The following is a 21765-nucleotide window of genomic DNA, read 5'->3' on the forward strand; positions in this document are numbered from 1 at the left end:
CATACTTGAGCATAGACAAAACCACCAATCATTTAGATGGGTGGTTTAAACCTCGGATATCGAGGCTAGTTAATTTATTGTCTAGATTGTTAGTAGATATGTTGGGTCTTATCCATTTGTAATGTGGAACAGCCTGTGTTAGGAGGTGTTGGTCAAATTGAACAACAAATTGGATTCATCATAGTCAGTGTTTATGGGGATAAAGAGGCAGGCCCAAGGAGCAGGTGTAAAACAACTTACTACCCCTATAAAACAGATTATAGCCTCAAGAATAAAACAACATTTATCAGGTCCACACATTATGGTGTTAATGGGTGTATGTCCCCTGGGTTCAGCCCTGACCTGGTCTTGACCACAGCTTCTCATACTGGTACACATCTCATTCACTCCCTGGCCCTCCACTGGTCTTACTTGATCTGTGCAGGTAACTGTAGGAGGCTGGCCTGGTTTGTAGTGGGTAACTAAGGTACTTACACCTTATACCAGGTCCAGTTATCCCTTATTAGAGAAATGTAGGCAGTGTTCTAGCAGCTTAGGCTGTCTAGGGGTAGCTATAGCAGAGCAGCCAAGGCTGAACTAGGAGACATGCAAAGCTCCTGCAATGCCACTATACTTACACAGTACTTATACACAATAAAAGACAATGCCCTGTGTTACCAAAAACAAAGGTACTTTATTTTAGTGACACAAGGCCAAAATATCTTAGAGGCAATACTCCTTCTTGAGGTAAGTATTATACACAATAAATACACTAGTAACCAAAATCAGGTAAACAATCATAGAACAGTGCAAACAGTAGAAAATACAATAGATTGCAATGGGCATAGGGACAACACAAACCATATACTAAAATAGTGGAATGCGAACCTAGAATTCCCCCTTAGGCAAGTGTAGTGTGTAGAGGGGCACTGGGAGTGTAGGAAAACACCAAAGGTAAGTAAAGTACCTGTACTGCCATTTGTTAAATTTTGTTTTGACCAATGACTTTGTGTTTCACCACTGCGCATATTAGTTGCTCAATGTTCACCAGTAGCACATGGTATGTTTTGTTCAGTTGAGCCGCCTATGGGCTTTGACATGGCATTAGCCATTACTTTCTGTATTCAGTTTAGCCGCCTATGGGCTTTGACATTGCATTAGTCTGTATTCTGCCTATTGGCTTTGACATGCTGTATCCAGTCTAGCCGCCTATTGGCTTTGACATTGCATTCCTATTGGCTTTGACATGATGTATTCAGTTTAGCTGCCTATTGACTTTGACATGCTATTAGATATTCTGCCTATTGGCTTTGACATGATATTATATATTGCATTTTATATTCAGCTTAACTGCCTATTGGCTTTGACATGATATTATACATTACATTTTGTATTCAGCTCCGCTGCCTATTGGCTTTGACATGATATCATATATTACATTTTATATTCAGCTCAGCTGCCTATTGGCTTTGACATGATATCATATATTACATCTTGTATTCAGATCAGCTGCCTATTGGCTTTGACATGATATCATATATTACATCTTGTATTCAGCTCAGCTGCCTATGGGCTTTGACATGATATTATAAATTGCATTTTGTATTCAGCTTAGATGCCTATTGGCTTTGACATGACACTAGACATTGCATTTGATATTTAGGTTAGCTGCCTATTGCCTTTAACATGACATTGCATTTGATATTTAGGTTAGCTGCCCATTGCCTTTAACGTGGAGTTAGACATTGCAGTTGAGAATCCAAGCTGTATTTTTCCAAGCTGTGTTTTTGCACCAGATGAACCAAGATGTTTTGCTCTCACAGTAGACTAGACCTGATAAGAGAGGGTACATGGGCGTTGTTTTTCCTTCGCTTGAGCTTGGGAACAGGAGTAGTCTTGGAGACCTGGCCAGTCTCCAAAAGGCTTGCTCAGTTTCCCAGGTCTGAGAGGAGGGGGCACACCTTTGTAACAAATGTAACAGGCTGCAGAGAGTCAGATTCGAATCTGCCGGACCCGTGCTGGAGCTTGGCGCCAGCTGCCAGCATCCCGTGTGGGTAGATGAAACTCTTTCTCGCGGCTGACAGGGGTCATCAGCTTGCAGACCTTAGAAAGATGTAGCTGTAAATAGTTCCTACACGGTGAAGTATTTGTTTTGCTTTGCATTCAATATCTTATAAATATAACCTGCTGTGTATATTGCAAACTGATATATTTTGTTTGATTAACGCGGACTTGAAAGCTACTAATTCGTCATTCATATAACAACAATAAAAGTCTTCTTTGACCTCAGAAGTGCATTTCTGTTGTGTTATGTTAGTGCTTAGAAACTAAATAAGAGAAAAAGCACTACAATTGGTACCTGGAGTCGTGGGGTCGGTCATTAAGAGGTGATTAAGAAGGGTTTGACGAGTTAGTAGATTTCTAAGTGCACACTTTAAAAGTGTAATTGTTTTTTTGTTGTTTGGAGAATTACAGAAATTGTTTTCTGTTTGGAGAATCACAGTAGCACGGCAGACCATGTCTGAGAATACATGTGTTGATGAACTGCCTGATGGTGCTAAGAAAAACTGTGAATTGTTTTCTGTTTGGGGAATTACAGAAGAAAATGCATGTGTAGCTAAAAGGCCTGATAATGTTTTGAGAAATAATTCCTGTTGTATATATGTAGAAAACGTGTCTTTTGGAAGTAATGATGACAGAAAGGTCTGGATACCTTTATCTGCTTACAGAGAAATGCAGGAGAAATGTAGGAAGTTGGAACATGAAAATAGGAATTTACGTGAGCAAATTAGCCCGACTGAAAGTTATAAAAGGGCTGTTTTTGAAGAATCTTTCTTGTCCCATTCCAGTAATGAGGGGGTTAAGACAGCTCCGAGCTGCACTAAGTTTTCGTGTGAGCCAGGGTTTTTGGCAGACAAAATGCATTCCTTAACTGATAACACGGACAAGAGAGACCAGAATGTGATTTACGAGTTACCGTTGCAAAATGCACAAGTAAAACGAAGGATTTTAGAGCAAGACACCCCGAGTTTCATTAGCTTGTTTGATTTTTGGAAAAAGAATAGCTCTCATTTGAGTGAAATCCTAACACTTTAGTATATGGTCACTGTGAAAAGTTATATGCAGCTGCGCGCTTGTGATTTGGCAAATGAAATAATGCAGACTTTAGGTTTTTGCGCAGTGCAAGAAGGAAATACTTATGTACACGTAACTCAAGAACAAGGAAAGAAAATAGTGCCCCTAGCTAGAATCATACAATGGATCTGGTACTTGCAAGACAGGGCTAGAGTACCACAGGTAAAAGAATTACCGGTGAAATTGTGTGCACCATTTGAATTCGTGTCTACTGAAGATAAAAAGCATGTTTGTTTTACTAATGATTCATTGACTGAAATGTTGTTTTCTGGCACCGTAGAAGGAACAGCATTGTATAATGTGTGTCAGATTTTAAAGCAAGAGCTACATGAGATGTGTCATTTTTATGCTGATTTTTGGTTTATTGCTAATGTTTTAGCTGTTTGTTTTTAAATATGGCTTGTACCTAACTGGTTCAATTACCTTGCAGATGTTAATGAGAAAAATTCAGAGAGAGAAGTGTACACCCAGAATTCTGCCTTAGTGGGGATGGCTAAGTGGGTGCCCCAGAAATGTGAACAGCTGAGAGAAAAAGCCACTTACAGGTGGGCAGAGATGAGAGAGATGCACATTCCCCTAGATTTGATAAAAACTGTGCAGCACGCACAAAAGCAATCTGTCATGCAAGCAGTCACAGAGCAGTTGGGGAGAGGAAAGTTACCAGGACAGAAATGGCAAATTGATCAGGTTTTAGGGAAAGTGATTGCTGCAAATTACCAAGGAAAAATCGAAATTATGCTGATACCTAGAAAAGAATCTGATTTATTCATACAAATTGGAGACAGAATGGCCCAACTTGGCAAAAATGCAGTGAATGGAGGTTTGGTAAAGAATGAGTCTGCCCCAGCCCTTCTGACAGTGCAAGAAAAGGGAAGCTGTGGCGCAGCAGATAAAAACCTCAGTGCTGATGTGTGGGCTGAAGCCCCAAGTGATCCTCCAGAACCTGCAGAGAATATAACAAAGGGCCTCAAAAACGTCCTGCTGATTATAAAACAGGGAAAGAAAGAGGAAGGGTGCAGTTTAAATGAAAAATGTTATTTGCAAGAAAAGTCATACTTGTTTCTTTTGCAGATCCTACCACGTTTCGCCACTGTCCCTGAGTGTGCTGTGTGGTCCCCCTTCCGGTGTGTGCGTGTGGGGTCGGGGAAGGGACCGAATCCCCAACCTGAACCTGGCTGAGTAAAGTGCCAGCACCATGGATCCATTTTGCGCAAACTGCGCCTTCAGTTCAAGTTCAACTTGTTTGCTGTGTTTTTTTTTTTTCCCTCTCGTATGGAACTCTGACTTTTGCTTATCTTCCAGCAAACCTTTCAGGTGGACCGTGCACCTTTACATGAGCAGAACTCATGCCACATCAAATTGCTAACACTGTTGAATTAGAGACTCATTCAGAGAAAAAAAAAAAAAAAAAAAATTGCCCAGTCTTCTCTATGTAGATGTATCTGATGTGAAAGGTCATGAGATCAATGTGTTAATTCACTTCTATTGCTTTACAGGGATTGCTTTGATCATTCTGATAATGTTTTTTTTGTTTGTGCTGATGTTTTTTTGTTTTTGTTTGAAACAAGAGATATGTGAAACAAAAATTCATTGGTCAAAGGGCGGAATGTACTGCCATTTGTTAAATTTTGTTTTGACCAATGACTTTGTGTTTCACCACTGCGCATATTAGTTGCTCAATGTTCACCAGTAGCACATGGTATGTTTTGTTCAGTTGAGCCGCCTATGGGCTTTGACATGGCATTAGCCATTACTTTCTGTATTCAGTTTAGCCGCCTATGGGCTTTGACATTGCATTAGTCTGTATTCTGCCTATTGGCTTTGACATGCTGTATCCAGTCTAGCCGCCTATTGGCTTTGACATTGCATTCCTATTGGCTTTGACATGATGTATTCAGTTTAGCTGCCTATTGACTTTGACATGCTATTAGATATTCTGCCTATTGGCTTTGACATGATATTATATATTGCATTTTATATTCAGCTTAACTGCCTATTGGCTTTGACATGATATTATACATTACATTTTGTATTCAGCTCCGCTGCCTATTGGCTTTGACATGATATCATATATTACATTTTATATTCAGCTCAGCTGCCTATTGGCTTTGACATGATATCATATATTACATCTTGTATTCAGCTCAGCTGCCTATTGGCTTTGACATGATATCATATATTACATCTTGTATTCAGCTCAGCTGCCTATGGGCTTTGACATGATATTATAAATTGCATTTTGTATTCAGCTTAGATGCCTATTGGCTTTGACATGACACTAGACATTGCATTTGATATTTAGGTTAGCTGCCTATTGCCTTTAACATGACATTGCATTTGATATTTAGGTTAGCTGCCCATTGCCTTTAACGTGGAGTTAGACATTGCAGTTGAGAATCCAAGCTGTATTTTTCCAAGCTGTGTTTTTGCACCAGATGAACCAAGATGTTTTGCTCTCACAGTAGACTAGACCTGATAAGAGAGGGTACATGGGCGTTGTTTTTCCTTCGCTTGAGCTTGGGAACAGGAGTAGTCTTGGAGACCTGGCCAGTCTCCAAAAGGCTTGCTCAGTTTCCCAGGTCTGAGAGGAGGGGGCACACCTTTGTAACAAATGTAACAGGCTGCAGACAGTCAGATTCGAATCTGCCGGACCTCGTGCTGGAGCTTGGCGCCAGCTGCCAGCATCCCGTGTGGGTAGATGAAACTCTTTCTCGCGGCTGACAGGGGTCATCAGCTTGCAGACCTTAGAAAGATGTAGCTGTAAATAGTTCCTACACGGTGAAGTATTTGTTTTGCTTTGCATTCAATATCTTATAAATATAACCTGCTGTGTATATTGCAAACTGATATATTTTGTTTGATTAACGCGGACTTGAAAGCTACTAATTCGTCATTCATATAACAACAATAAAAGTCTTCTTTGACCTCAGAAGTGCATTTCTGTTGTGTTATGTTAGTGCTTAGAAACTAAATAAGAGAAAAAGCACTACAGTACCCCACCCCAGAGCCCAGGAAAGCAGGAGTAAAGTACAGCAAGTTTCCTCAGAACACACTACAAGCTGTGATAAATAATGATGCAAGAACCAAGGAAGACTGCAAGCAACAAACGATGGATTCCTGGACCTGAAGACCTGTGGAGAGAGGAGACCAAGTCCAGAAGTCGAAGAAGAGTCCAGGAAGAACAGGAGCCCTGCCAACCTCGAAGAAAGTGCAAACATGGATTCTCTGGTTAGAAGAAAAGTATAGAAATGCACCAAAAAAGATAGCTACGGGTTCCTGCTTGGTGAAAGAGATGTCCCACGTCGAGTTGTTGGATGCAGGCTGTTTGCGTCACTGGATTCTGCCAACAAGCCTTGGTTCAAGCAAATACGCGTTGTACATCAAAGAGGAGCTGCCAGGACCCAGGAGGGACCTGAGGGGGTCTCAACTTAGACTGAGGAGATGGAGAGGGCTCTCAGCACTTCAGAGAGCCATCAGAAGACCAGGCAGCACCCACGGGAGTCCCAGAACACGTGGACAAGAAGATGCAAAGTACAGTCATCGCAGCACTACACCGGAGGGTCCCACGCTGCTGGAGAGCAACTCAGAGAGCTGTGCATCGAAGGATGGAGTGCTGGGCTACAATGTGCAAGAAGAACTTCTGGAAGAAGTGCACCCAAGCCCAAGGAGCTGCAGAAGATGCAGTGCACAGGGGTATTGTTGTAGAACGGGGAGGCAAGCTCTTACCTCCCCCAAATTTGGACAAATGGACCTTTGGACAGTCTGGGTCACTTCGGTCAACCACCTGTGTTCCAGGGATCACGCTCGCTGACAGGAGAGCAGTCCCAGGGTACCGGTTGCTATCGCAGAGAGGTGCCTGCTGAAGTAGGGAAGTGACTCTGTCACTCCACGGGAGATTCCTTCAGTTCTTTTGGTGCAAGGTGAAGACAGGCAGTCCTCAGAGCATGCACACCTTGGAAACTGTTGCAAATTCTGGCTGGAGCTGAAGTTGCAGGTCACAAGAGTCATCCTGGATACTTTGTTGCAGTTACAGCGGCTCCTGGAACAGTCTGCGTTTGATCCGATGGTCAGAAGCTGAAGCAGAGGCTTCAGAGGAGTCCTGGAAGAATCTTGCAAACCGGAGAGACCCTAAATAGCCCTGAGAGGGGAATTGGCTACCTACCCAGGTATGCACCTATCAGGAGGGGTCTCTGACGTCATCTGCTGGCACTGGCCACTCAGAGGTCCCCACAGCTTGGAATCTAAGATGGCTAACACCAGGACTACTCTGGAGGAGCTCTGGGCACCACCCCTGGGGTGGTGATGGACAGGGGAGTGGTCACTCCCCTTTCTGTTGTCCAGTTTCGCGCCTCAGCAGGGACTGGGGGTCCCTGAACTGGTGTAGACTGGATTATGCAAAGAGTGCACCCTTCATACCCTTCAAAGCATTTCCAGAGGCTCTGGGAGGATACCCCTCCCATGCCTGTAACACCTATTTCCAACAGGAGAGGGTGTTACACCCCTCTCCTAAAGGAAATGCATTGTTCTACCTTCCTGGGAGTGAGATGCTCAATTCTCAGGAGGGTAGAAACATGTCTGTGAGGAGGCAGCAGCTGGGGCTGCAGTGGAAACCTCAGAGAGCTGGTTTGGCGGTACTGGGGGTCCATGGTGGAGCCCCGAGGGTGCATGGGATTGGCCCCACAATACCAGATTTGGATTGTGGGGTCAATTCCATGATCTTAGACACCTCACATGGCCATATTCGGAGTTACCATTGTGAAGCTACATATATGTATTGACATATATGTAGTGCACGCTTATAATGGTGTCCCCGCACTCACGAAGTCTGAGGAATTGGCCATGGGCAACGTGGGGGCACCTTTGCTAGTGAAAGGGTGCCCTCACACACAGTAACTTTGCACCTAGCCTTCAGTAAATGAAGGTTAGACACATAGGTGACTTATAAGTTACCTGGTGCAGTGAAAAATGAATGGCTGTGAAATAGTGTGTGCACTATTTCACTCAGGCTGCAGTGGCAGTCCTGATGTAAGGTTTGTATGAGCTCCTTATGGGTGGCAAAAGAAATGCTGCAGTCCATATGGATCACCTGGAACCCCATTGCCCTGGGTACATAGGTACCAATCACTAGGGACCTATAAGGGGGGTCCAGTGTGCCAATCAGAATTGGTATGTGGAGTCACTAAACTGTACTGACAAATTTGGTAAGTAGAGAGAGCACAAGCACTGGAGTTCTGGTTAGCAGAACTTCAGGACACAGTCAAGCATACTGACAACACATATAGGCCACAAACTATGAGCACTGGGTCCTGGCTAGCACAGTCACAGTGATACAGGCAAAACACTCTGACAAACAGGAAGAAATTGGGGGTAACATGTCAAGAAAGATGGTACTTTCCTACAGTAACCCAGGCTACATCACCCTGACCAGCAACCTCTCTCAGGATGCTTCTGGCTCCTGCAGTCAGCAAATAGTGTTCTGCAATATTTTGTCCAGAGCTGCCCCTCTTTCTTGTGCGATCGCGTCTGTGTCTGGTCGTGACATCTTAGGGGAGCATTGTACCCTCTGCCACTGGTATTCACAGTCCACCATTGCTCCCCCAGTGCTTTAAGGAGAGACCTTGGTCTCAGTCTCCATAATACCCAGGATCTGGTGTGCCTCAGCAGGGGACTTGATTTAGTGTAGATGTCCATCCCATTGGAAGATTATGTGAAATGGGTGTCCCCTGTCGTAGGAGACTCCCTTGCTCCAGAGAAAGTCTGTAATGTGACTGAAGTCCTGTTGCAGTTTAGTGATCATGGAGAGGTCCTAGAACAAAGCAATCTTTTAACCTCGGAACTGGAGCAGGTGTGCATCCTTCACCATCTTTAGGATCTCCTCGTTCACTTGAAAATCATGAACGCAGTCCAAGATGGCTAGAGCCTTGGTGTTATATAGTCTTTGAGTTCTGTCCAGTTAAGTAGTTTTGACATTGTCTGATCCAAGGATGTGGTGGAAGAGAACTCTCATATACCTCATATAGCCCATGATGTCAGGACCTCACATATTCTAACATTTTTATGGCTGGGCGGTTCTCCAGATCCTTCATATGCACCTGGAGTTCTTCCTACCACTCCTGGAAGAACAGCACTTCTTGTTGCAAATGTTCAATCTCCTCACCTCCCACTGTCGTGCCATTTTCCAGGAAGGATACCCTGTCTCCCAAAGTGCTCAGATCTTTTCCCACCACTCTCAATTCTGGTGTAAGGTGGAATTTCACAGCTTGGAGGTTCATTCTCCAGGAGTCAAAAAGGCTTCCATGAATGCCCCCATAAGTGGGGTGTGGTCATCATTCTGCTCCTCAATAGATTGGCTTTTTTGGGATGAAGTGCCCTCCTTAACTGTCGTGGGCATGGATCTTGTCAGCATGTCTCAAACAATCTGATCCTTCTTGCCCTTGGTGGGGACCATTGGGCATGGGCAGTCCAAAGTGTCTGTGGCCCGATTTTTGTGCCACACAGTCGATGCAGAGTGCTGCAGTGATTGACCGCCCTTGCTGGGGTCCCCCAGGGCCTCTGTGGACCGCCCACACAGCTATTGCTGGTGATGAAGGCAATATTGTCATAGGCAGCACCAGTTCTGGCCTCCGCTAGGGGAAGGGTTCTCATATCCCAGCCCTCCCACAGCCTCCTCGCTGGTAGAGACACACTTTCTAGGGAGCACTGCATGGTCCTCGCATATGCCAGACTCTTCTAGGCTGTACCCCCTGTCTGGGGCAAGAAGGTAGTCATTGTTGCTGCCGACATGGTCTTTCGCTGGGCCCAATGCAATTAAAGAGCCGGCATTGCAAACTAACCTGGAGGCATCCTCCATTACAGTGACATGGCCCACTTGTCTCTCTTCACTTTGTTCCAACCAGGATTGATTTGTTCTGGGATCATTGGATATGGAGCCCCACGGCTGCCTCTGAGCACGTGCAGCCTCATTTAGTGTCCTTTTACCCCAGAGTTGAGAGCCGCAGTCTAAATCGTGGCTGCCTGGACCCTGGCTGAGGTGCTCACAGGAAACCCAGTCAGTGCACATTAGGCCTTCCATGGCCACCGCTGACACCCGTCTATTGTGTGCTTCCCGCACTCTCGCTCATCGTCTTCAATTGACAGGCGAGAGACCCTCAGTCAGCCTTTACAGGCTGATGTATGCACTCCCTTCTCCACAGCCCTGGGAAGAGGAATTTTCCACATTCGTCTCCACCACAGCTGATTCTTATCTCTGGTGGTTCATCCGGCCGCCCAATGAGCTTGGCCAGTAAGATCTTACCAGTCACAAAGCTGACAATCTGCTGCCTAACCTCTCACACAGCCGCCTGAGTTCCGAGCCACTGCCGGGCAGGGGGCTTCACGACTATCTCTTCCAGTGCCCCGGGGTCTGAGTTGGTGGTCCAGGCCTTGCTGTATCTGCCAAGAAGGCAAGTGGAGGAGCATGAGGCACGACTCACTCGTCCACCATTTTGGGCACGCCATGACAGGACATTTTAGAATTAGTTGTCACTAGTGGTAGAGGTAGGAGGCTGTCTCTCAGTGGGTATAGTGCAATTAAAATGACATGCTTTGGACAGTATACTGTAATATTACATCAATTTCCAAATTGCATAATGTTAGAAAAGATGGATACGAATCTGTAGGTTTCTGACTCTTACATGTGAGCTGATTGGTCACTGATCAATAGAGCAATTGACCAGTTATCCCTGAGAAAGTTCCAGTGGATTGGTGCTCACTGAAGTCTGGAGAACGTGACAGGAAACTAAGCATAGTTGCAGGCAGCCACAGTGACTATGAGAAGTTGAGGGTAAGGGTCGAACGCCCACATATTTGCCGCTTGTAAGATACGGAGGGACATATTTATACTCCGTTTGCGCCGGAATTGCATCGTTTTTTTTTTACGCAATTTCGACGCAAAACTAACTCCATATTTATACTTTGGCGTTAGACGCGTCTAGCGCCAAAGTCCATGGAGTTAGCGTCATTTTTTAGCGTGGACACCTACTTTGCGTAAATTATATGCAAGGTAGGCGTTCCCGTCTAAAAAATCGACTCCGAGGCATGTGCGTCGGATTTATACTCCCGGGCAAAATTCACGCCCGGGAGTGGGCGGGTCAAAAAAAATGACATACGGCCGCTTTTGCGCCGTTTTTTAGCGCCTGCAAAAGGCAGGCGTTAAGGGACCTGTGGGCTCTGAAGGAGCCCAGAGGTGCCCTCCCATGCCCCCAGGGACACCCCCTGTCACCCTTGCCCACCCCAGGAGGACACCCAAGGCTGGAGGGACCCATCCCAGGGACATTAAGGTAAGTTCAGGTAAGTTCTTTTTTTAAATTTTTTTTGTGGCATAGGGGGGCCTGACTTGTGCCCCCCTACATGCCACTATGCCCAATGACCATGCCCAGGGGACAGAAGTCCCCTGGGCATGGCCATTGGGCAAGGGGGCATGACTCCTGTCTTTGCTAAGACAGGAGTCATTTCTATGGGGGTTGGGAGTGAAAAAAAATGGCGCAAATCGGGTTGAGGCGAAAAAATTGCCTCAACCTGACTTGCCCCATTTCTTGACACCCAAGCCCCATATCCCCCTACGCCGGCGCTGCCTGGTGTACGTCGGTTTTTTTAACGCACACCACACGGCGCCGGCGGCTAACGCCGGCTAACGTCATTCAATAAATACGGCGCCCGCATGGTGCTTCAGAATGGCGTTAGCCGGCGCTAATTTTTTTGACGCAAAACTGCGTTAGCGCAGTTTTGCGTCAAAAAGTATAAATATGGGCCGGAGGATCTAGAAACATGCCGCGGCTGTACGAGAGGGTGATGCTCTTTTCACTTTGTGATAGGGGATCTGGATATTATCCTTACAGGAGAATTTAGAACATCCGAAACAGATGCAGAGGAAGGGTATAACGTTGACATATTGATGCAGATGGAAGAGCCATCAGTCACAAGGGTTTGATAAGATATATGTGTATTGAATAGCGCCCCCCTCCACCCCTTTACTGCTTCACGCAAGCATCGCTTCCTATACATTCCAAAACCAACACAATATAAAATCTTTGCCATGAATGCCCCAACACCTCAGGCAGACCAAAGCGCTGTCTTTGATGTCACCAACTGTGGTTGGGTTCTGAAAGAGCAGCAATGAACAGCGTGCTGTCAGCTGGGTCCCCACCGATGCCCACACTCCACCCTCTCGACCATTCCTTGCCTGCATCTTACAGCCAATTCTGTGCTCTAAGGTGGAAAGTGGCTGCTTCCGAGGGATTTGGTAGATCTGAACTACACGCTCTTTTCCAGGGAAGAGTTTTCAGTGTTTTCCCGTATTCTCTGGAATCATCTTCGACTTGTTGGCGGAGGGAGCCTATACGGATTAACCTCTTGAAAGAGCGATTCCCCAAAATGCTTGCATCTCACCGATGCGGAGGACCAGTCTGAAGGGATCAGGTTACCACTGTCTTGATCATTCTAAAAGTGGCGGTATACATCGCATTTAAATGTACTGATTTCCAATCATAATTATATAACAGTCTTAAAGTCTCCATTACTGCTGCATTGACCTTCAATCTGCAAAAATATAATCCATAGCCCGAACTATCGAGTATGCAGTTTTTAAGCAAGAAGGCGCAGTACCGCCTCTTATTAAAGACATATGTGCGGTGCATTTGTTCATGAAGTGTGGCGCGCTCTTCTGTGATGCTATATTTAAAACTGTGAAGTGGGCTCCGCTTGGAAGCGCATTCCTTGGTGGACCAGTCATCGCTAATGGTGGCCTGGAAGGGAGAGCGCGAGATCTTTTGTCTCTCACACTCCGTCCTCTGAGGAGCAGCCCCTGTCCTGCATCCTTCCCGATCACCGCAAGCAGCCCGTAAGTAAAGATTTTAAAATCTACTTTTATTTCAGATGCTTGCCTGTATACATATTGTAAACAAGACTAGAACAGTGGATTCAAAATTCTACTCTAAGACTATTGATGGAGAACTGCAATGTGTGCAGTTTAGATTAGGAAAAATGATTCAAGTCAAGAAATCCTTCAAAATCATCTACGAAAACCAAAAATATTCACGTGTTTCTGTTTTATTTGACAGCACTCTCAGATCTGGAGTTAATGTTATCTTTTTCTGGTTTGTTAATTAAATTATTTGACTCAATAAGTAAGTTTGTGGTTACATTTGGAGGTGTTATGAATGAAAGCCAAAATACTTAATAATATATAGAGTTGTGTGCATGGAGGAAAGAGATTTGCTCTTTAGTTTAGAAGAGATATCAGTTTCTAGACACTAAATAATCTTGTTGTTCAGTGGCATAGCTATGGATAAAATAAGGTTTCAACGGAACAGGAAATACAGGTATATTATTTTTATTATATATAAATATACTAACACTACACATACCAACATTGAAGTTGTGTTTTCTAGTCATATTTATATAGTGTTTAAGGGGAAACTATTAAGATCTGACTAATTGCTATCTTGGGGGCATAACACAACTCTTCAGGAGGCCCCCACTCAGACCAAGTTCAATAAATAGCTGTGTGAGTCGCCGGGGCCCGATCATATTGAGGGAAGGGGAGGAGGGGGTAGGGTAGGGTAGAGCATCATTTTGCGTTACACCACCACAGGTTCCCATCTGCATGGGAAATCCATGTATTGTGTGTGTATATTTCACCATGTTTCATTCATATCTAAAAAGCACACACATGTTAGGCTTACATTTGTATAAGTTCTCGGTCAGCCATGGAAGTATAGTTATTGACTGTGTATGAAAGAAGCATGTGTTCCACAATCTTTTTGACTGACATTCTAACAGACACTTAAGATATCGTCAGAGAACTCGTCATCAACACGCGCGAGCACCCACACAATCTCTCTTGCTCCTAGGCGAGTGGACATTTGGTCAGCCAGTATTTCTTCATGTTTTATAACTGTTTAATACCTTTTCATATATTAGAAGAACTGTGTTAACATTAATTGAAGGATAACTCCGTACCATAGGCAGAAATGCCCAAATGGCGAGCTGACGTCAAGATTCCTCCTGGACAGTATTTTAGATAACAGCCTGAAGTCTGCCAGATCTGAGATTTTCTCTGTTCGTCCATGAGGGCAGGATCCTTCCCGAGTTTTTATGACAGTCAGTCACTATAATTGATTCCCATTTCGGTTCATTCTATGCAAATCGATCTTGTGTGATTATTCAGAGAACATGGCATACATCCAGATCAGCGCTGCCATATCTGTAACACTCAGAGATAACCTTCTGAGCACCTACTGTCTTAACCCATTCTGTGCTTAATTTGAGCCAGTGGTTACCAGTGACGCCACCAGCACATATATTTTTGGTGACCACCACTTGATTTTCCTGATCAGACATTTCCCAAGTGCAAGAGAGGGAAAAACAAACAAGGGGTAAAGAAGGAGGAAGAGAAAGACGAAAAATCATCACAAAAAGTGAAACAGGGACCAGCAGGAGTGAGCTAAAGGGTAACAGGTGTCTGGTAGAGGATTAAAGAGTCACGGGGTGGATTGAAGACTAAGAAGCCTTGGTATTCGGCTTGCTGACATTTAACTGCACTGACTGTGGGTCTCTGCGCAGACCTTTGGGCACTGGCACTCATTCTTTTACAAATTAAGCACTGAGGGCCGGATTTACGACCCTGGTTGCATCGCTCTTGCACCATGTAATGTGGTGCAAGAGCGATGCAACTCCTAAGGCACCTTAAGGTGGCCTTGAGTGGCTTCATAAATCTGGAGTAGCACAACGTAGCAAAAGTCACTGATTTGCGTTACTCTGCCTTGGGAAGGTGTTCATGCGTGTGGCATGGGTGTTCCCACCCAGCTCCCATGGATTTTGACGCATTCCCAGATTTATAAGAAGTTGAAAACCTGCGAATGCACCAAAATATTATGTCTTCCCAGGGGAGGTGTAGCAAGGAGAAATCTCTTTATTTCTCCTTTTTACTTCCTCTTTCTACATAGGAATAGTAATATGCCTCTCTAGGTTGTGTTTTATGTGTGCAGGAAGCTGTTCCTTCCTGCATAAAGACAATCCTTCGTTGATGCTAGGCTGCCAAAAGGGTGCCAGTGCAGGGGAAAAGGCAGAAATGTGCTGTATTTTTTTAAATACCGCACATTCCTGCCCTTTCCCTGTGACGCAGTGCAGCAAGGAGACTTGCTACACTGCACTCCGTCACTTTCCCATAAATCTGTCCCTAAATGTTACCTAGACAAGGTCATTCACAGCAGGGTATTCATGTAGAAAGCTGTATCTGACATGGATAGATACTATAAACAGGGTTGGACTGGCCTATAGCCAATCAGACAGCACCCAAAAAGCCAGTCCGAAAGGTCAGTGCATAGGACAGTTTGTGGCTATCTGTGGGCCTCTTTTATGGTCTGGTGGCCTCTTTTTTCCATTAATTACCTAGATATTAATACATTGCCTGTAGCAAGCACAACTCATACCATGCAAAGCACCTGCATAGCAAGTTCTTACAAGGTCGAAATGGTCCCAATTTGCAAACATGGGCCACTCTTTCAGCTACTTACTTCACAAACGGGGACCACTTTTATTTTGGTGGCCCGTCCTATTTTCCATCCCAGTCTGACCATGACTATGAACTTTTCTGGGCAGACTGTTTCTCTATGAAGGCTCCTCCCTCAGACCATCCTGCCAATGGCTCGAACCTGACCACATGTAATTGAGAGGAGTGCTGGAAGACTCACTCGGTCCACTCGGCATACGGATGACGTGCTGACGAAGCAGTTGAAACATTTTCCTAATCAGGGCAAAGTATGACATGTTTCTCTGTCAGTCCCCACCCTTTCTTTTTGTGTTACACGCTGATCACCCTGAAAGTTACACCTTCAGCGCAGTTCCATCCAGAATAGTTGGACAACCTCACTTTCCATTCTGGAATCATTTAATCATACTTTCAGTTTTTAAAGCAAGACTGCAAATCCCAGAATGCAGTGTGCTGTTGGCTACAAAACCATGACTGAGCCATTTGGAAGCTTTGAAAAATAAGATAAAGCATGAATAGTCAATGTTGGGGGGTGCCTCAGCAGGTCATTTACATTCTTATCTTACTCTGCAGAACACAAACTAGAAATAAAAGTGCTGTATCATCGAAAATGTGTACTGTCATTTTGAAACTCGATACAATTAAAAGAGATGAACAGAGAAGCTCTTTCACAAAGGGAGTATTTGGTGATTAAGTGATCTTTTCCAACAAGAATATGCTCAATTTGTTTGTGGAAAGAAAGCAACAGGGAGCTCTAGGTTATCCACAGAAAATAAGAGCTAGCTTTTAGAAAATCAAAATAGTTTACAGCAAAATAATACATTTTTGTTGTGAACGCAGAACATATTGTATTAATCATTCAACGTGTCCCCATCTTGAAGGATTTGTTGACTTTCTTTAAAACAAATCCTTACAGTACAGATTAGTGGATGATTTACGGGTGCATTTTAGAGGTGCACCCCACAGTGCTGACTGGCTTTGCAAATAGCATTATACTTTTGTAGTCAGTTTTCCCTCTGCTTCAATTTGTAATCTGTCCAACTTTTCTCTTAAATCAGTAGGTCTGACCCGACCCATAAATAGAAACTAACGGTGTCTACATGTTGTGGAACATAATGGAGCATATAATGGAGTAACACAAAACGGTGACATCCCTGGCACCTAAATTTCGTCTCAATGTTCACCTCACAAATATGCAAAGGTCTTGTCCTAGAAGAGGACCTTGAAAAAGTGGAAGCCTCTCTATGACAAGACCTAAGAGATCTAATGATTGCACAATTAATGGAGTAGGATTAATCATACTCCAGGAAGATATAATACAACAATGCACGTACTGCTCTGTCAGCACATACACCAGCAGAGTGATTCGCCTGTGTCCTGATCCGTACTAGAAGCATGTTAAAGGGTCTTGTATGGGCTTAATATCACAGCAGTAAGATCATTCCTGCAAATGCTAAACTGGAAGTCCTCCCATACACTTTCAGAACATTACCTCTCCAACTCCTGTGCTGGAGCTTCCACAGTGTTAGCGTACAAAGCCCAAATGGCGTCAGTTACCCAACATTACAGGGGCAAGGACGCGGTAGTGCATGCCTCTTTACTCATCAATGATATTACAGGAAGTGGGATAACTTGCCTTTTTAACCCATCCAATCACATTTAGTGGCATAACATGACCTCTGAGCCCAGTGACTTAACTGAAAGTGAGGTTACACGACCTTTGGCCTGAAATAAACTATAAAATAGGATATTGTGTGTGAAATTAAAAAACACCTTGAAGATGCATACCATTTCTCCAAATACTGCTACAACTGTTCACATATAAACTGCCAGACTCAGCAGAAACACTACACCCTCACACTATGTCAAAATGAATTAGAATCCCAAAATGAAAGTTCTGAAAACTATGCTGTCAAAGAAGGGGGCTCGGGGAGGTAGGTGGGAGGTGGGAAAGTCATTGAAAAGGCCAGGGAAATGGTATATTTGGAACTTAAGCTCTCTACCCGCATATTAATTCCACAGCCAAACAAACACCACTCATTACAGGAGTGGAAGGCAGGTTAGTGGCGCAAAGCAATCAATAAATACAACTCAGGATGTCTACATTGGTCACAGTTTAGGAACAATCTTTGAGTCCTCAGAGGTTACAGACGATTTTAAATATTGTCATGTCACTCGTGACCCACTGAAGGAAAGAGATCCCTTGTGTGAATGCTATCCAAATTTAGATAGATTGACCAGAAGGTGAACCACATCAGCTATGGTGTGCCAAGAAGTAATACGCATTGGTTACGTCATTTTTCCAGTACAAGCATTCGAAAGATATTGCGCTCTACATACTTAGGTCACGCCACATTACTATCTTATGGCTCTTTTACAGAGAAATGCGCCTACTCCAAAGACTACATTCTTCAGTAACAGTAAATTGTCCTTAAACATAAACAAGAGGTTGGAAGTAACAAAACGGGAAGTCACTTTAAAGACTAAAAACAAGCTGCTGAAACCTGTCACCTCAAAATAAAGCATCTGACTTTAGGCATCTGGCAATGAAGGAACACAACTACTGGAGTCTACTAGGTGACAACCTTTCACGCATCAACAAAAACACAGCTGAATATGAGAGATATTAACACTACATGCCTGACTTTGAGAAGGGCTGTAACAGAGAATCCACCTAGAGACTGTGGATTCTCATTTCACACCTCTGCTGGTATAACTGTCCAATGATATGTTTCCTAGAAGATAGACATGTCACAATCGCAGACTCCTCTGGCCCCAACATCTTGGTGGCTTAGTTGATAAATTCAGAGTGAAGGCTCTATTATAGCCTTAGAACCCGCCGTAGCTGATTCTACCGGCTATTAAAGGCCCTCTCCCGCGTTAAAGACCCGAGCCGAAGACGAGGGCCTTTAACAAGGGAGAGGGCCTTTAATAGCCGGTAGAGCCCGCTACGGTGGGTTCTAAGGCTATTAGAACATTCTGCCATTAAAGGGCAGAATGTTCTCATAAATAAAACAAAGGCTTCATGGAACCGGAGGGGATTAAAATCCCCTCAGGCTCCGTGAGGCTTTGCTCACAGCTGCTGCTGTGAACAAAGAAGATTGGAATGTTTGCGCTCCGGGCTTGTACCAGCCAGTAAAAGCCCGGAGCACTCCATTGATTTCAATGGAGCTGCCAACATTCCAATGTTCTAATATGAGTTGGAGGAACTACGGGGGGCGTGGCTAGCCAGCCAAGATGGCTGGCACCAGTTAATAGCGCTCCGCGGTGAAACCCCGTTTATCCTTAATATTATCAAGATTGGAGAGCGGGCCGAAGACTGCGGCAGCGCCAGCCCGACCGCCGATCCCTCTGGCGCTGAGGGGACCGATTGGGGGTGTGGCGGACCTGCCTGTTCGGCGATGTGAACTCTCTGCGTGAGACCCGGGGGGGGAGCGGCCTAGTCTGCAGAAGCCACGCGGGCCGGTCTGGAGATGGCTGGCCCCTTGTAGAGAATCCCTCAAGCGGAGGGGTGATGGTACCCTTGGCAGAGCCGTGGGAGGCTCCTAACCCGATGCCGCCTGACAGACTGAGCTGCATGAGAAAACTCTGGATCTTGCCTGTACCAAAGGTGGGCGGTGGCTCGCCTGGCGGCAAGGGTAAGGTGTGACATCGCTGGGCTGGTGGTGACTGGGCGTGTGGAGTCTGTCAGCCCCGGACGCCCTTGGCGACGAGGCAGTCTGGGAGACTGCAGCAGCTAGGAAGGCCGACAGTGAGGAAGCCCTTGGACCTATTGGCAGGAGCAGGCCTGCGGAGACATAACACGGTGCCCCTCTGGCGCCAGGGGGGGTGGATCGGTTGGATCGGTGCCTGCTTTGTGACCTAGCATGTTCAGCTGAGGTGAATGTACGCTGCACTGACAGCATGGTTTTTACAACCGATGTGTTTTTAACCTACCAGGTGGTATTGCAGGTCAGATGAGCGGCGGGCCTGTGATGTTGGTGGAATGGTGATGGTCCTGTGTACCTGAACAGAACAAGGAGGGAGGCTGCTCGTGCTGCTGCGCCTGCACTGTAGCATCGCGCACGCAAGCGGGCCTCCTACATGGACAGTAATACGCGAGCACCCACATTTGAATCTGGTGCCGTGGCGCTTTGCCTTCTTCTAGGCGACAACTTGGTGGGTACGGGTCGACTCCGCTCTGGTACTGGCGCCAAACCGCAGGTGCCGCGATCGGAACCTACGTCCCTAGATGACACTAAATTGGATGCGGTGTTGGCAGCGGTGGAGCGCATAGGCACCTCTCTGGAACAAGCTCGGACCTCGTTGGAGGGCAAAATCGACAAGGTGGCTAGCGATCTCACCTTACTACACACAGATAGAACCCGCACACTAGAGGACCAGCTTCAGGACCTAGTGCCTAAATCGGATCAACTAGAGGCCTTACTACAAAACACTCTGGAACGGACAGAGACACTGGAGCACCATGTGGAGGATGGGAGGGTCGCACCAGGCAGAATAACCTCAGAATAGTGGGCCTACCAGAAGGCACGGAGGCCCTGGATGCGGTTGCTTTAGCTGAGTCCTGGTTGCTAAGGCTGCTCCTGGAGGGCTCGCTGACATCCTTTTTCTCAGTTGAACAGGCCCACAGGGTTCCTACTAGGGCCCGGCTGCCTGGCACTGGCCCACGTCCATTCCTCCTCCGGCTCTTACATTATGCAGACAGGGATATCATACCACCGGCGGTACGAACATTATCTCCAATTAGAGCGCACAATGCCTGGTTATGATATTCCCGGATTACACCATGGCCATAAAAAAAGAACCGTCATCTTTCCTGGAAGTTACACGCAAACTCCGCTCCCTCAACTTGCCATACTCTGCTATTCCCGGTCAGATTTCGGGTGGTGACAGACACTAAACGCACTTCTTCAACACGCAGAGGCGACATGGGACTGGCTGGAATCTTCAGAACTAGTCAATCGACGTGATTCCGTCATGACTGAATTAGGGACTCGGGACCTGCAACCCAGTAAACGTCGGAATCGCAAAAGGCGAGTGGCTGCATCGGGGACGGTGCGACACGCCCCCGACCTAGAACAAATTATGCAGGAACGCCGTTGTGCATTGCAAACTGCAGCAGTCATTAGTGTCTTCTCAGTAACTTCGGACGGCGAAGCAGACCCCACTGACTCTATTGGAGATATGGCCTCCTCCCCGAGACATCCTCTGAACTTGGATCATCCTGCCACCCCGAGGTGACACCTCATACAGCTGATGAACTACTTTGAACTCGCTCACTGACTGCGCATTTCACTGTACAGCAGTTTGTGTCTGGGTCAAAGGTTGACTATCCTGGCTGGCTACCTGTCACGGATATGCTGTGTAGCCGCCCGGTGGCCGCTGGGAGTTGGGCCTCTCTGTGTCCTCTGCGCTGCACGCTGCGCTCTGCTGTAGCTGCTTCCCCGCTTTCATGCTAGGTTAGGGGTCTTCACCTGAGCGCTTCCACTTCTCTAGCGCCTTGTCTACCTCATATTCCCACTAGAGAGGGTTTCCCCTTTTCTTTACCCCAGAAATGTTTGCGCTCTGTAGGCGTATCACCTGGTTTGGGCAGACACCTTTTGTTCCTCCGCCCTAATGGCATTCACTCATGTTACTATTGGGCCTGTTGTTGGCCCCCAGTTGTTTTTGACATGTTTTGTATGGAGCCTATGTCCGCCTTGTGTGCTCTCTCCTTGGGACCCCGCTGTTGTGCAGTTGACTCTCTCTCTCCCGCGGGTTGGACCACCGTCCTTCTGTTTATTTACCGATCCACCATGAACCCATTTAAATTTCTTACATAGAATGTGCGTGGAATACATTCGCCAGCACGCAGATATTCCATCTATTCATACCTCTAAAGACATTCAGTACACATAGCGTTACTGCAGGAGACTCATCTGGCGCAATCTGAAGTGACTAGATTACAGCGCCGCTGGCGTGGGCAGCTTTATGCAACAGGTTTCTCCTCTTACGCCAGGGGGGCGCTTATCTGGGTTAGACCGGGCACCCCATTTATAGTTGACAATTATATTGTAGATGACCAGGGGTGTTACATACTGTTGTGTGGACGCCTCGCTGGCCGTGCGGTCCTGCTAGGATCT

The 21765-nt window shown here is 45.8% G+C and overlaps 1 protein-coding gene across 1 annotated transcript in view; it reads left to right on the forward strand.

Annotated features, from left to right (window-relative positions):
- Window positions 1–12860: 12860 nt before the first annotated feature.
- Window positions 12861–21765, forward strand: part of MYOM3 (myomesin 3) — a 394520-nt gene continuing 385615 nt past the window's right edge. Inside the window, exon 1 of the mRNA XM_069223954.1 lies at window positions 12861–12991. The gene's annotated coding sequence lies outside the window, so the exon portion shown is untranslated. The remainder of the gene's footprint in view (window positions 12992–21765) is intronic.

The sequence above is a fragment of the Pleurodeles waltl genome, chromosome 3_1 (assembly GCF_031143425.1).
Source record: "Pleurodeles waltl isolate 20211129_DDA chromosome 3_1, aPleWal1.hap1.20221129, whole genome shotgun sequence".
Taxonomy (NCBI): Eukaryota; Metazoa; Chordata; class Amphibia; order Caudata; family Salamandridae; genus Pleurodeles; species Pleurodeles waltl.